At 39.5% G+C, this 12,899-nt stretch overlaps 1 pseudogene; it reads right to left on the bottom strand.

Annotated features, from left to right (window-relative positions):
• The window catches only part of LOC124897911, a 48,609-nt pseudogene extending 36,658 nt beyond the window's left edge, over positions 1-11,951 (bottom strand).
• Positions 11,952-12,899: the final 948 nt, after the last annotated feature.

The raw sequence follows: 12,899 nt of genomic DNA, 5'->3' as shown, positions 1-12,899 counted from the left end.
CCCAAAAGGGAAATAGACTTTGGTATTGATCTTCTTTGAGATACTCAGCCTATCTATATTCCGCCATAGAGAATGGCACCAGCAGAACTCAAGGAACTAAAAAAATAGTTGATGGGTCTCTTAGATAAGGGATTCATTAGACTCAGTATTTCCTTGTGGGGCGCACCAGTCTTATTCGTTTGTAAGAAAGATGGTTCACTCAGAATGTGTATAGATTACCATAAACCCAATAAGGTTACAGTCAAGAACAAGTATCCTCTTCCCAGAATTGATGACTTATTTGACCAACTTCAGGGTGTCAGTTATTTCTCTAAGATAGACCTCAGATCCGGCTGCTATCATTAGCTGAGAGTTAGAGAATATGACATCCCGAATATAGCTTTCCGTACATGGTATGGTCACTTAAAATTTCTAGACACGTCATTTGGTCTTACCAACGCCCCAGCAGCTTTCATTGACTTGATCAACCATGTGTTCAAGCAGTACTTGGACATGTTTGTCATAGTCTTCATAGATGTATTCTAGTTTATTCCTGCACTGAGCGAGATCATGCAGACCATCTCAGAATAGTACTCCAAACTCTCATAGATCATCTGTTATTTGCCAAATTCAGTAAGTGCAAATTTTGGCTAAGGTCAGTCGCATTCCTTGGTCATATTTTTTCCGATAATGGCATTAGAGTAGATCCTCAAAACACCAAAGCAGTAAGAAACTGGCTTCACCTTATTTCTCCATCAGATATAAGGAGTTTCTTGGGTTTGGCTGACTATTACAGACGGTTTGTTGAGGGATTTTTTTCTATTGCATATCCTATGTCCAGATTGACTCAAAAGAAGGTCAAGTCTCAGTGGTCAGATTCATGTGAGAAAGTTTTTAGGAATTGAAGAGTCGACTCACCTCAGCTCCAGTTCTAGTTCTTCTAGATGGTTCAGATGATTTTGTAGTTTATTATGATGCATCTAGGGTGGGTTTAGGTTATGTCCTTGATACGCCCATATTATAACTCTCGTTAGAAAGTGTAAGCGGTCGTTGTCAAATATAGAACCCAACTGGGTTGGGTGTCGAATCCCACAGGGTATACTATGGTCACTAAGTATTGCGATTATTATTAGACTGTTGATCGAAGGTTCCAAGATAAGGGGGGTTTTGGTTTAAGTGCACAATAATATTATCAGTGTAACGATGAGATAATATGTGTAATGATATTTTGATCACAGAGAATGACAAGTTAGGGTTATGTCCACCTTGTAGCTTCTACTTCTCTATTAACTATGAGTAATATAGATTTTATGCAGGCATGCACTTATAAAGAGACGTATTCTAATTCTGAATCCAAGTGTCTTTCAGCCATCAAGGATTTATTCACCTTAGTCCTTTTGAATCTAAAGTGTACAACAAATTGTACGAACTCTCCAAGAAGTTAATCCTGCTAGGGCATTAACGTGTAAATTAGAGGTTGGAAACCCTAATTTCTCATCACACTCTCTTTTCCAAACAGTAACTTTTCTATCGAACAAGTTATTGCTATAATGGCGCATTCCCTATGTTTACAACCATGAGAATTCAATCAAAATGAAGAGAGTAATGATATAAGTGGCGTGACACATCATAAATTCAAAAACCCATAGCAATAGAGAGTATACTACAAGGTTTCCATAACCCTAACAAACAAGCTTAGCTACTCATGAATAAAACAGAAATCAACATAGAAATATTTATCATACCAAAACTTAGAATGATCTTGGTGATGAAGATGACTAGAATCTGAATAATTGAATAATCCCTAAAATTTCAGCCATAAGGCTTCTAATAACATCCTTCTCTGATAAATTGCTACTGCATCCTTAACTATTTAAAAATATTCAGTTTGCCCGGAAAAAGTTCCCATACAGCACATTCAGTCCAAAAGCTGCTTTCCTTTTTATGTGAAGTTTTCCTTTGCTGTCCACAGGTCCCCAAAGTGCTGAAATCTTCCGCATTAGTACCTGAAAAGCATGCTAATCACATAGGTCAGCTCACTTAACTAAAAATAGACTAAAAGTGCAAGACTTATGTATTTTATTCTCAAAACTTAGCTGAAACATGGGTAAGTTATAGTGCTTAGATGTATAAATACGCCCAACATCACCACCCCACACTTAAAGCTTTGTTTGTCCTCGAACAAAATAGTACATCCATGTGAATACCTAACTAAACTTCACAAGAGCAACACAAGATTTTCAACAAGACATACACGGCAATTATTAACAAAGAGTAGATTTCTTGATCATTACTAGAAACAAATCACCCTCCAACATAGACTCATTAAGTTGATTAATTCTTATACACAAGTTAATCCAAACAAAATCATATAAAACTGCCCAATAATCATCAACCATGTGCGCTCACACAAAATGTTACCCATAATCACTCATAGTCTTGCATTTTTCAGAAATATGGGTATAAGAACTTGCTTGCTCTCACTCTCACAAAGAATTCTTAGATTACAACTGATGACCATATGCTTGCCCTTAGTGTAATGCTCCACTAATATCAGAATGCTAAGGTTAGGATCAAATAGGTCTTTACGGGTTGTAATGTAGGCTAAAGGGACAGGTAGGACTGTTTTGGCTAGAAATGGTGACTATGTTCCCTAAGCGCTTTAATATACTACATTATGCCATTTACACTAACTTTTAACAACCACTCTACCTTTCTTTCATCTACCAACCCCCTTTCACCCATTTTGTTACTCAATCAGAAACATAATGATGGGAATATACAACTCTCTTTTTTTTGTGATTTTTCTCTTCTTTCTTTTTTTTTATTTATTATTTTTTTATCAAGCATCCCTATTATAGCCACCCTCGATCACAATATTTTCATGTACTAATAACTAAACTTTGGAGCATCACTTTCACCATTTTCTTCTTATTTTGCCACACTCTTTACTCAACTTGATTCTACAATTTAAAGCGCTTAGGAGCTTTTGGATCAAATTATGGTCTTTCCAAAAAAATGGATTAGGCTACATATGAGGTTGCCAAAGAAAATAGCTAAAGGCTCAAAGGGTGTTCACTAGGACAATGTACAAAGGTAGGTAAAAAGAAGATAAACAAAATCAGGGCTGCCAAAGAAATGCCTAAATCATTTCCTAAACTCACAATCTTTATTTCGCTTCACACACATACCAGGCAAGTTCTAGCATCAGTCACAACAAAGAATATACAATAACCTTACACACACATGGCACATGGTCAACTTAATTAAGAGAATTATAGATTCTTGACCCAACAGATAAATGAATTAAACCACAAGCAATTATCACAGAATGAGTCACACTTAGAGCCTAAATGTTTCAATAGTAGTGATTCAGCACAAACTCCTATTATAATGTCATGCCATCTATAAGAACAATTTCATGCAAAAATCGTACTAATTACAACTAACTAACTATGACTAAATCAAAAAAACTATAGAATAAATGCAGGCAGGCAATACGCAAAACAGCAGACAAGGCAATCCGCAAACATATACCTACACCCCACACCTATACGAAGCACACTGCCCTCAGTATAAATAAATAAGCAAAAACCTGGTTAGTCAGACTCCTCCTCTATATCCGGGGTCATACCCCCTGCGTTAGAATCATCATCAGAGTCTTCATCATCAGAGTTGTCCTCCACATCAGAGTCTAGCGGTCGGTGATCATCATCTGTCGGCACATCATCATCTAGAGGTTCTTCAAAATTTACCCCCACTCCACACATGGCCCGAGCATGCTCATTAAGCGGGTAGTCATAGTCCAACTGCCGAAGCTCTGCATCAGTCGGCACATGACCCCCATTTATCATAGTAAACCGAGTCATGCCATACAGATGGTGAGAAAAACTCTCATCTCGAGCATGTCTCTCAGCAGTGGTAAGTTTGATGCCTTGACCAGTTTTTGGATCTTTGATTTTTGTGAGATCTACCTTCTTCGGGTTATATGGCAACTTATGGTCTGCTGGCTCCTCCTCAATGAGCTCTTTCCTTAAGATTGCAGTCAATAAATTGCCGAAACTGAAATGGGACCTTTTGTGCACCCTTGCTTTTCGCATCGATATTCGTATAACTGCACCAATGTTGATGGGAACATTTGTCATTAGAGCATACACCAAGCAGACTCGATCACGCGTGACCTTAGTGTATTGTGTCCCAGGAATCAAGCAGGAGTTGACTATTCTTAACCATATGCGAGCTTCTCTATTCAAGCAAGCATATTGGTAAGTATTTGATGACCATTATCTTTGTGACGAGTCCACCGGGTCATGGACCTTGATCCACACAACTTATGTCTGATGGCTCTATAGGGAGGTCTGTTGTAGAGCTCCTTGAGTGGTTATGGATCCACACTTGGAGTTCCCAGGAAAGAGTTGAAGAAATCAGCATTCAATTGTAAGACTTGCCCCCGAATCTTTACTTCATTTCCCGTAGTCCTTGGGGACCAGTTGGCATAAAACTCTCGAGTCAAATCAAGATTACATTCACCCATGTCTCGAAAGATAAAGTCAAGATTTAGTGCCATAATCTTTGCCAAAATGCGAGGGCAGTTCTTTGCTAAACTTTTCTTCTGCATCAAGTCCACATGTACATATTTCTTCACCTTATTGTTTCTATACCATTCCTTCCCTTCCTCCTCCAGAACCCATTTGATCCTAAAAGTGCGTCGAGTCACTTGATGAGAGGAAGAATCATCCTGGTCCTTTCTTGACCATTTTTGACCTTTTTGTGAGGTGGATGCTTTCTCCTTTCCCTGTCGTTCTTTCAGAGCCATGTTACCTGAGATCATAATAGGGTCATGTTAGTCTCATGTCGTAGAATTCACTATAATCGAAAAAGAAAATAGTGATGGAACCACCCCACACTTAATTTGTTTGCACAAACTAATTGAGTGAGTATGTTCGATTACTCAGAATTCATCGACATACATGTAGATGGTATGTGCCAACAATATTATCAGTGCAGTCACACTTTCAACCCTTCACTTTACATAATAATTTCTCAGTTTGGTATAGAGAAGAAGCACACAATGGTCTTGTAACCTTGACTATCATTTCTGACTTTATTTCATTGGGGCAATGCAATCTTTGAACAAGACTACCACATAGAAATCTTATCATGCTATGGCCTAGAAACAGTCACACAATCTTATGCTTGTGGTTAACCAAGATCATTACATCAATGAACGAGTCATTCACATAGTCAAGCTTACAAATCCCAAAATTATGCATTAAGCTTCAATATTTCAACTCCATAATAATAACAAATTATGACAGTGAATACCAATCAATACATGCCGGAGTAAAATCAAGATTACCTACGAGAATCCTTTCACTCAATGAGATGTATTTTTCAAAAATCATAACAAACTAACTATTCTCTTATCACCAAGCACTACTACAAATTCAAGTTAACCATTATAAGCGTAGTACTGAAACAATTACAGAACATGAAAGAACAACTTACTTGGTGATAAACTCGTGATGAATCGGGAAGGTGAGCCTGCAGGATTAGATGAGAAAAGAGAAAAGCTTGGAGAGGGCAAGGGTGCTTGGGCGGTGCTTAGGTTTAAGAAAAATTGAGTGGTGTTCAAGTGTAAAGGATATATTTAAAGAATTAGCCATGGGTCGAGTTTGGTCCATTCACAAACGGGTTAGAAGGCAACATTTACGGTGATAGACGACGCCTATACCTTTGCCTAGGCATAAGTAGGCGGCGCCTAACCTATTGCCTATGTTGGCATAGGCGGCGCCTAGCCTATCGCCTATGTGAGGAAGTGAGCATAGGCAATGGCATAGGCGGCGCCTAACCTATTGCCTATGTTGGTATAGGCGGCGCCTAACCTATTGCCTATGTTGGCATAGGCGGCGCCTAACCTATTGCCTATGTTGGCATAGGCAGCGCCTAGCCCATTGCTTATGTTGGCGTAGGCAATTAGAAAAATGGCGCACTCTTAGTCGAAAAAGTTCCATACCTCAGGGTCACAAAATAAAGTCGCACCGCGAAACTTTTTCTTTGGGTCGAACCTACATAACTTGAGGCGCGACTCTAATACAAATCATACTTGAACTTTACACATTTGACCACTTCCACTTACCTGTATTGTTCCATCATACCTAGACTTAACACCATTGACATGACTCACTTCCAAATCAAAATTGGGTCTAATCTCCTCCTTTGTACTTCCTGCACCTACACTTAATCAAAAACAACAAAAATGATTAGAAGGATGGGTTGCCTCCCACCAAGCGCCTTAGTTTTGGTCGTGGCTCGACTCTTCTTTTTGAATTTTTATTTACCAAAAACAAAATCCTAGTAAAATAATGGGTTGCCTCCCATGTAGCGCTTGATTTATTATCGCGGCACGACATAGTTATCTTGATTACTCAGACTTCATCGAGATATATGGTGGCTATATATTTTATCGAGTCAGTTGGAACGATATATAGCTTCACTCTTTGGCCATTCACCATAAAGACACCACCATCATTTTTTTCTAACTCCACTACTCCAGATGAGTAAACTTGGTTGATTTTGAATGGACCAGACCATTTAGACTTCAACTTACCTGGAAACAGCTTCAGTCTGGAGTTGAAAAGAAGTACCAAATCACCTTTCTGAAAGTTTCGTTGGATAATCCTCTGATCATGGTACTTTTTCATCCTTTCCTTGTAAAGATCTGCTATTTTATATGCATTTAGATAGAATTCATCCATCTCCTTCAGCTGTCCCAATCTCATAGCTATAGCATCATCTCAGTTCAGGTTAAGCTGCTTCAGTGCCCACATTGCTTTATGTTCTAACTCAATTGGCAAGTGACAAGCCTTTCCATAAACTAGTTGGTATGGTGACATGCCAACTGGTGTCTTAAACGCGGTCTTATATGCCCATAAGGCATCGTCCAGTTTTCTGGACCAATCTTTCCTGCTGGCATTCACAGTCTTAGCAAGGATCAGCTTGATTTCCTGATTTGAAACCTCCACCTGCCCACTAGTTTGTGGGTGGTACGGTGTAGCTACCTTATGTTGCTTAACCCCATACTTTACCAATATGGCTCTGAACAGGTTGTTGCAGAAATGTGATCTTCCATCGCTTATGATGGTACGAGGTACCCCAAAACGAGAGAAGATATTTCTCTTTAAGAATGCCACAACACTCTTACCTTCATTATCTGCTAGCGTGACTGCTTCGACCCATTTGGATATATAATCCACAGCAACTAAGATATATTTAATCCTAAATGAGCTCACAAATGGGCCCATGAAATCAATGCCCCAGACATCGAATAACTCTACTTCAAGCATTTTGGACATGGGCATATCATGGTGCTTTGAAATAGAACCTTGCCGCTGACACTGATCATATCTTTTTACAAAATTATAGGCATCCTTGAATAATGAAGGTCAATAGTAGCCACTTTGCAGTACTTTCTTGGCAGTCCGATCACCTGCATGGTGACCTCCAACTTGGGAAGCATGGCTTACTTCCAGTATGCTAGGCACCTCTACATCTGGGATGCACCGCCTAATAATACCATCAGCACATCGTTGAAAAAGATAAGGCTCATCCCAGAAGTAATTTTTCACATCATGCATGAACTTTTTCTTTTGATGAAAGGAGAGATGCTCAGGAATCACTTTGGTCACCACGTAGTTGGTATAATCTGCATACCATGGTAAGTTTTCCACCATAGTTGCTAGAATCTCTTCGTCGGGGAATGCATCATCAATATCAAGGTCGGTCTACACTGGGTGCTCACTCTCAAGTCTAGATAGATGATCAGCTACTTGGTTTTCACAACCTTTTCTATCCTTTACCTCGAAATCGAATTCTTGAAGCAGTAACACCCACCTAATTAGCCTTGGCTTAGCATCCTTATTTTCCATTAGATATCTTAGAGCCGCATGATCTGTATGAACCACTACCTTGGTTCCCAACAAGTAAGCACGAAACTTTTTGAAAGCATAAACAACTGCTAGAAGCTCTTGTTCAGTGATGGTATAGTTCTTCTGTGCTCCATTTAAGGCCTTGCTCGCGTAGTAGATTGGATGAAAAAGTTTTTCTCTTTTATGACCAAGTACAGCACCCAAGGCTACACTACTTGCATCACACATAACTTTAAAAGGTAAAGACCAATCAGGTGCTACAATAATAGGGGCTTTAACTAGCTTCCCCTTGAGGCATTCAAATGCCTTCAAGCAATCTGCACCAAAGTGAAACTTTGCTTCCTTCTCCAAAAGTTTGCATAATAGGTTTGCAATTTTGGAGAAGTCTTTAATAAACCTCTGATAAAAACCAGCATGACCAAGAAAACTACAAACCCTCTTAACAGAAATTGGAGGTGGTAGTCTCTCGATAACTTCAATCTTGGCTCGATCAACTTCAATTCCCTTTTCAGAGACTTTATGCCCGAGAACAATACCTTTCTTAACCATAAAATGGCACTTCTCCCAATTTAGCACCAGATTAAATTCAACACATCTCTGCAAAGCCATACTCAGATTTGCCAAGCATAATTCAAATGACTCACCTACAACTGAAAAGTCATCCATAAATACCTCCAAGGTGTCTTCAACCATATCAGAGAAAATGGACATCATACACCGCTGAAAAGTGGCAGGTGCATTACATAACCCAAATGGCATTCGTTTGAATGCAAAAGTACCATATGGGCATGTAAAAGTGGTTTTCTCCTGATCTTCAGGAGCAATGCAAATCTGATTATATCTAGAATAACCATCCAAGAAACAGAACCATCCCTTTCCTGCCAATCGATCAAGCATTTGATCCATGAATGGCATTGGGAAGTGGTCCTTTAATGTCCACGAATTTAGCTTCCGATAATCCATGCATACCCTCCACCCTGTGACAGGCCTGAGTGGAATTAGCTCATTCTTCTCATTTGGTACTACTGTCATGCCCCCTTTCTTTGGCACACATTGTACAGGACTCACCCATTTACTGTCTGAGATTGGATACACCACCCCTGTATTTAACTACTTTATGATTTCCTTCTTTACCACCTCTTGCATAGGTGGATTCAAACGATGCTGATGCTCAATAGTAGGTACGCAATGTTCTTCTAGCTGAATCTTGTGCATACATATGCCAGGAGGGATACCAATTATATTAACAATAGTCCAACCAATAGCTCTCTTGTACCTCTTTAGAACAGAGATGAGATCCTCTACTTGATGTTCACTTAAATCAGCAGCAACAATAACCGGTAGTGTATTTCCACTACCCAAGAACGCATACCTTAGCTGACTAGGTAGCTCTTTCAATTCTAGCACCGGTGGCTCTTTAATGGATGGCATCGCCGGTGGTGAGGATCGATTCTTAAGGTCAAGGTCCAGCTTCTTGAGGGAATATGAATACGACCCCATTCCTGTCAAAGCACAGATAGCTTTTTTGTACTCTTCAACATCCTCACGCTCAAAGTTCAAAAGCACAGCAGCCAATGGCTCAACAGTAAGCTGCTTCTCTAAAGATAATTCCTTCTCATCCTCATAATAAACATCAGCTATAGAGAACACATTCATATCCTTGGGTTGCTTCATTGATTTGCATACATCAAAACGTACCACTTTGTCATTCATCCAAAATAAAAGCTCATTTGCTCGTAAATCAATAAGCACACTTCCTGTTGCGAGAAAAGGTCGACCCAAGATTATGGGCACCTTAAAATCCACCTCGCAATCCAAAATAACAGTCTACAGGAAAAATAAAGGTAGAAACCTTCACTAATACATCATACAAGATACCAACAGGTCGTTTTACCGACCTATCTGCCATTACAAGCCGCATGTTGGTTGGTGTAGGATCGCCCAACCCCAACTGTCTATAGATGGCTAGTGGCATCAAATTAATACTAGCCCCTAGATCACATAAAGCCTTAGCAAAGTCTAAATATCCAACCGTGCAAGGAATAGTGAAAGCACCCGGATCTGCCTTCTTCTGTACCAAAGACCTCGTGGCAATGGCACTGCAATGATGAAAATTATCTGCCAGTTCATAGCTCGCTACCCTTTTCTTTGTCAAAAGGTCCTTCATGAATTTGGAATACCCTGGCATTTACTCCAGTGCCTCCACTAAAGGCACATTTATAGTCAGCTGCTTCAGCATGGTCATGAATTTACTGAACCTGGTGTCATCATCCTTCTTTTTCAGTCTCTGAGGAAAAGGTGGTGGTGGATTTAGAAGAGTTTTCTCCACCACTTTCTTTTTATTGTGCTTCCCATTATCAAGCTTTTTAGACTACTAATATCTAGGTGTAGTATCGTGAATGATCTCATCCTAATTTTCAATTTCTACAGAATCATCATAATCTGCTTCAATAATATTCTCTTCTATATTATCAACCACAGGCTTGCCCTTGGATGGATTTTCCAACACCTTACCACTCCTGGTTGTAATAGCCAAACATGATCCATCATTCCTTAGATTTGGACAGTGTCACTCGGTAAAGTGTCAGCTTTTCTTTAATTGAATACCATTGATAGTTGACTCATTTGTTGTTCCAGCTATTTTATTGAAGTGGAATACGAGTCAACTAATTGATTTATTGAGGACAAATCATTTTTTACCTCAGTTACTCCCGTGTTGGTTGCCTCCACTCCTTTCAACAACTTAGCCATCATGTCCTCCATGGACATCTTTCCAGAGCTAGTTGCAGCAGCTTCATGATTTCCAGGAGGGACATACAAACCGCTCCTATCATTCTTATTCTTCCAATTCCCTTGGTCTCGGTCCTTGTATCCGGATTTTTCATAATAGTTCTGACCTTGGTTTCCTTGGACATTGCCTCGAAAACCCCCCTGATTATTCAAGTAATTTTCTTCCTCCTTAGAATTGGAGTCATCTCTTCCCTATGATACAACCGCCTTGACCTTTTCTGTCTTCCCTGATAATAAATGCTTGGTAAAAAGGTCCATCTGCATTTTCATGTGAGCCATATCCTGGTCACGTTCCTCTTCTCTTCGTCTTTGTTCTGCCGTCATGGCAATAGATACAATAGAGCTTTCTACCTTAGAATCCTTGGTATGCCAAGCTCTACTCTGCTTTGTCATACGATCAAGCATATCACATGCCTCAATAAAAGTAAGGTCCATGAATGATCCACCCACAGCATTATCTACCACTGGCTTAGTCACTGAGTTCAAAGCCCTATATAATATTTCCATCAAGTGGACATTGGTCATCTGATGATTTGGGCACCGCATAAGCTTCTTCTTGAACTTCTCCCATGTCTCGTGGAGAGCTTCAGTTGGAAGCTGTCTGAAATTGCTTATCTCATCTCTTAATTATGCTCTCTTGGATGGCGGAAAGAATCTTTCTTGGAAAGCTTCTTTCAGTTGCCTCCAATTAGTAATAGAGTCAGGAGTTAGCCCATTTAACCATAGAGTTGCCTCTCCAGATAGATACAATGGAAATAAGAGCAGCCGGATCACATTCTGTCCAACCCCTGGATTGTCAAACGATTTACATGTTGAGATAAAATTAATCAGATGCATGTTTGGGTCATCGCCTGCAAGTCCACCAAATAACCCTTTGAGTTGAAATAGCTTGATCATGGTGCTAGTGATATTGAACTTGGCTCCGAGTGCCAAAGGCGAAGGAATAATCGCCCCTGTGGCACCAGCCCCATCCAAGTCGTCATCATCATTATCAAACGCAACCTGCACAGCTCGGTGTTCAGGTCTCATTCTATCTTGACGATCTCTGTTGACATTCATGTTCACTGGTGCAACCACATTATTTGCATGCCTTGGATTTAATAACTCATCATCACCCAGGTCCTCATCCTCAAGATTTGGGACACAACCTGGGTTATCAGCATTCTGTTGATGTACTTGCGCAGCTGCCAATGCAGCTAATCTAGCCTGCTCCTGTTGATTGGCCATCCTTTCAATGTCTCGTTGTGCATCCATTCTGCCAATGAGCTGTGGTTCAGGATTTATAGGTAATAATGGCTGACCAGATCTTTGTGTATTTGGCATGCACTCCACCAAACCTGAACAAAACAAAAATTAAAATTTGAGAATCTTTGACCAAAGGGTCTATTAACTATCACAAACGTAGTTGACAACCGTATTCCCCGACAACGGCGCCAAAATTTGATACGCCCAAATTACAACTCTCATTCAAAAGTGTAAACGATCGCTATCAAATATAGAACCTAACTGGGTTGGGTGTCGAATCCCACAGGGTATACTATGGTCACTAAGTATTGCGATTATTATTAGACTGTTGATCGAAGGTTCCAATATAAGGGGGGTTTTGGTTTAAGTGCACAATAATATTATCAGTGTAACGATGAGATAATATGTGTAATGATATTTTGATCACAGAGAATGACAAGTTAGGGTTATGTCCACCTTGTAGCTTCTACTTCTCTATTAACTATAAGTAATACAGATTTTATGCATGCATGCACTTATAGAGAGACGTATTCTAATTCTAAATCCAAATGTCTTTCATCCATCAAGCATTTATTCACCTTAGTTCTTTCGAATCTAAAGTGTACAACAAATTGTACGAACTCTCCAAGAAATTAATCCTGCTAGGGCATTAACGTGTAAATTAGAGGTTGGAAACTCTAATTTCTCATCACACTCTCTTTTCCAAACAGTAACTTTTCTATCGAACAAGTTATTGCTATAATGGCGCATTCCCTATGTTTACAACCATGAGAATTCAATCAAAATGAAGAGAGTAATGATATAAGTGGCGTGACACATCATAAATTCAAAAACCCATAGCAATAGAGAGTATACTACAAGGTTTCCATAACCCTAACAAACAAGCTTAGCTACTCATGAATAAAACAGAAATCAACATAGAAATATTCATCATACCAAAACTTAGAATGATCTTGG

The sequence above is a fragment of the Capsicum annuum genome, chromosome 1, assembly GCF_002878395.1.
Source record: "Capsicum annuum cultivar UCD-10X-F1 chromosome 1, UCD10Xv1.1, whole genome shotgun sequence".
Classification (NCBI taxonomy): Eukaryota; Viridiplantae; Streptophyta; class Magnoliopsida; order Solanales; family Solanaceae; genus Capsicum; species Capsicum annuum.
The sequence above is the reverse complement of the archived record's forward strand: the minus strand, read 5'-3'. Positions and strand labels throughout refer to the sequence as shown.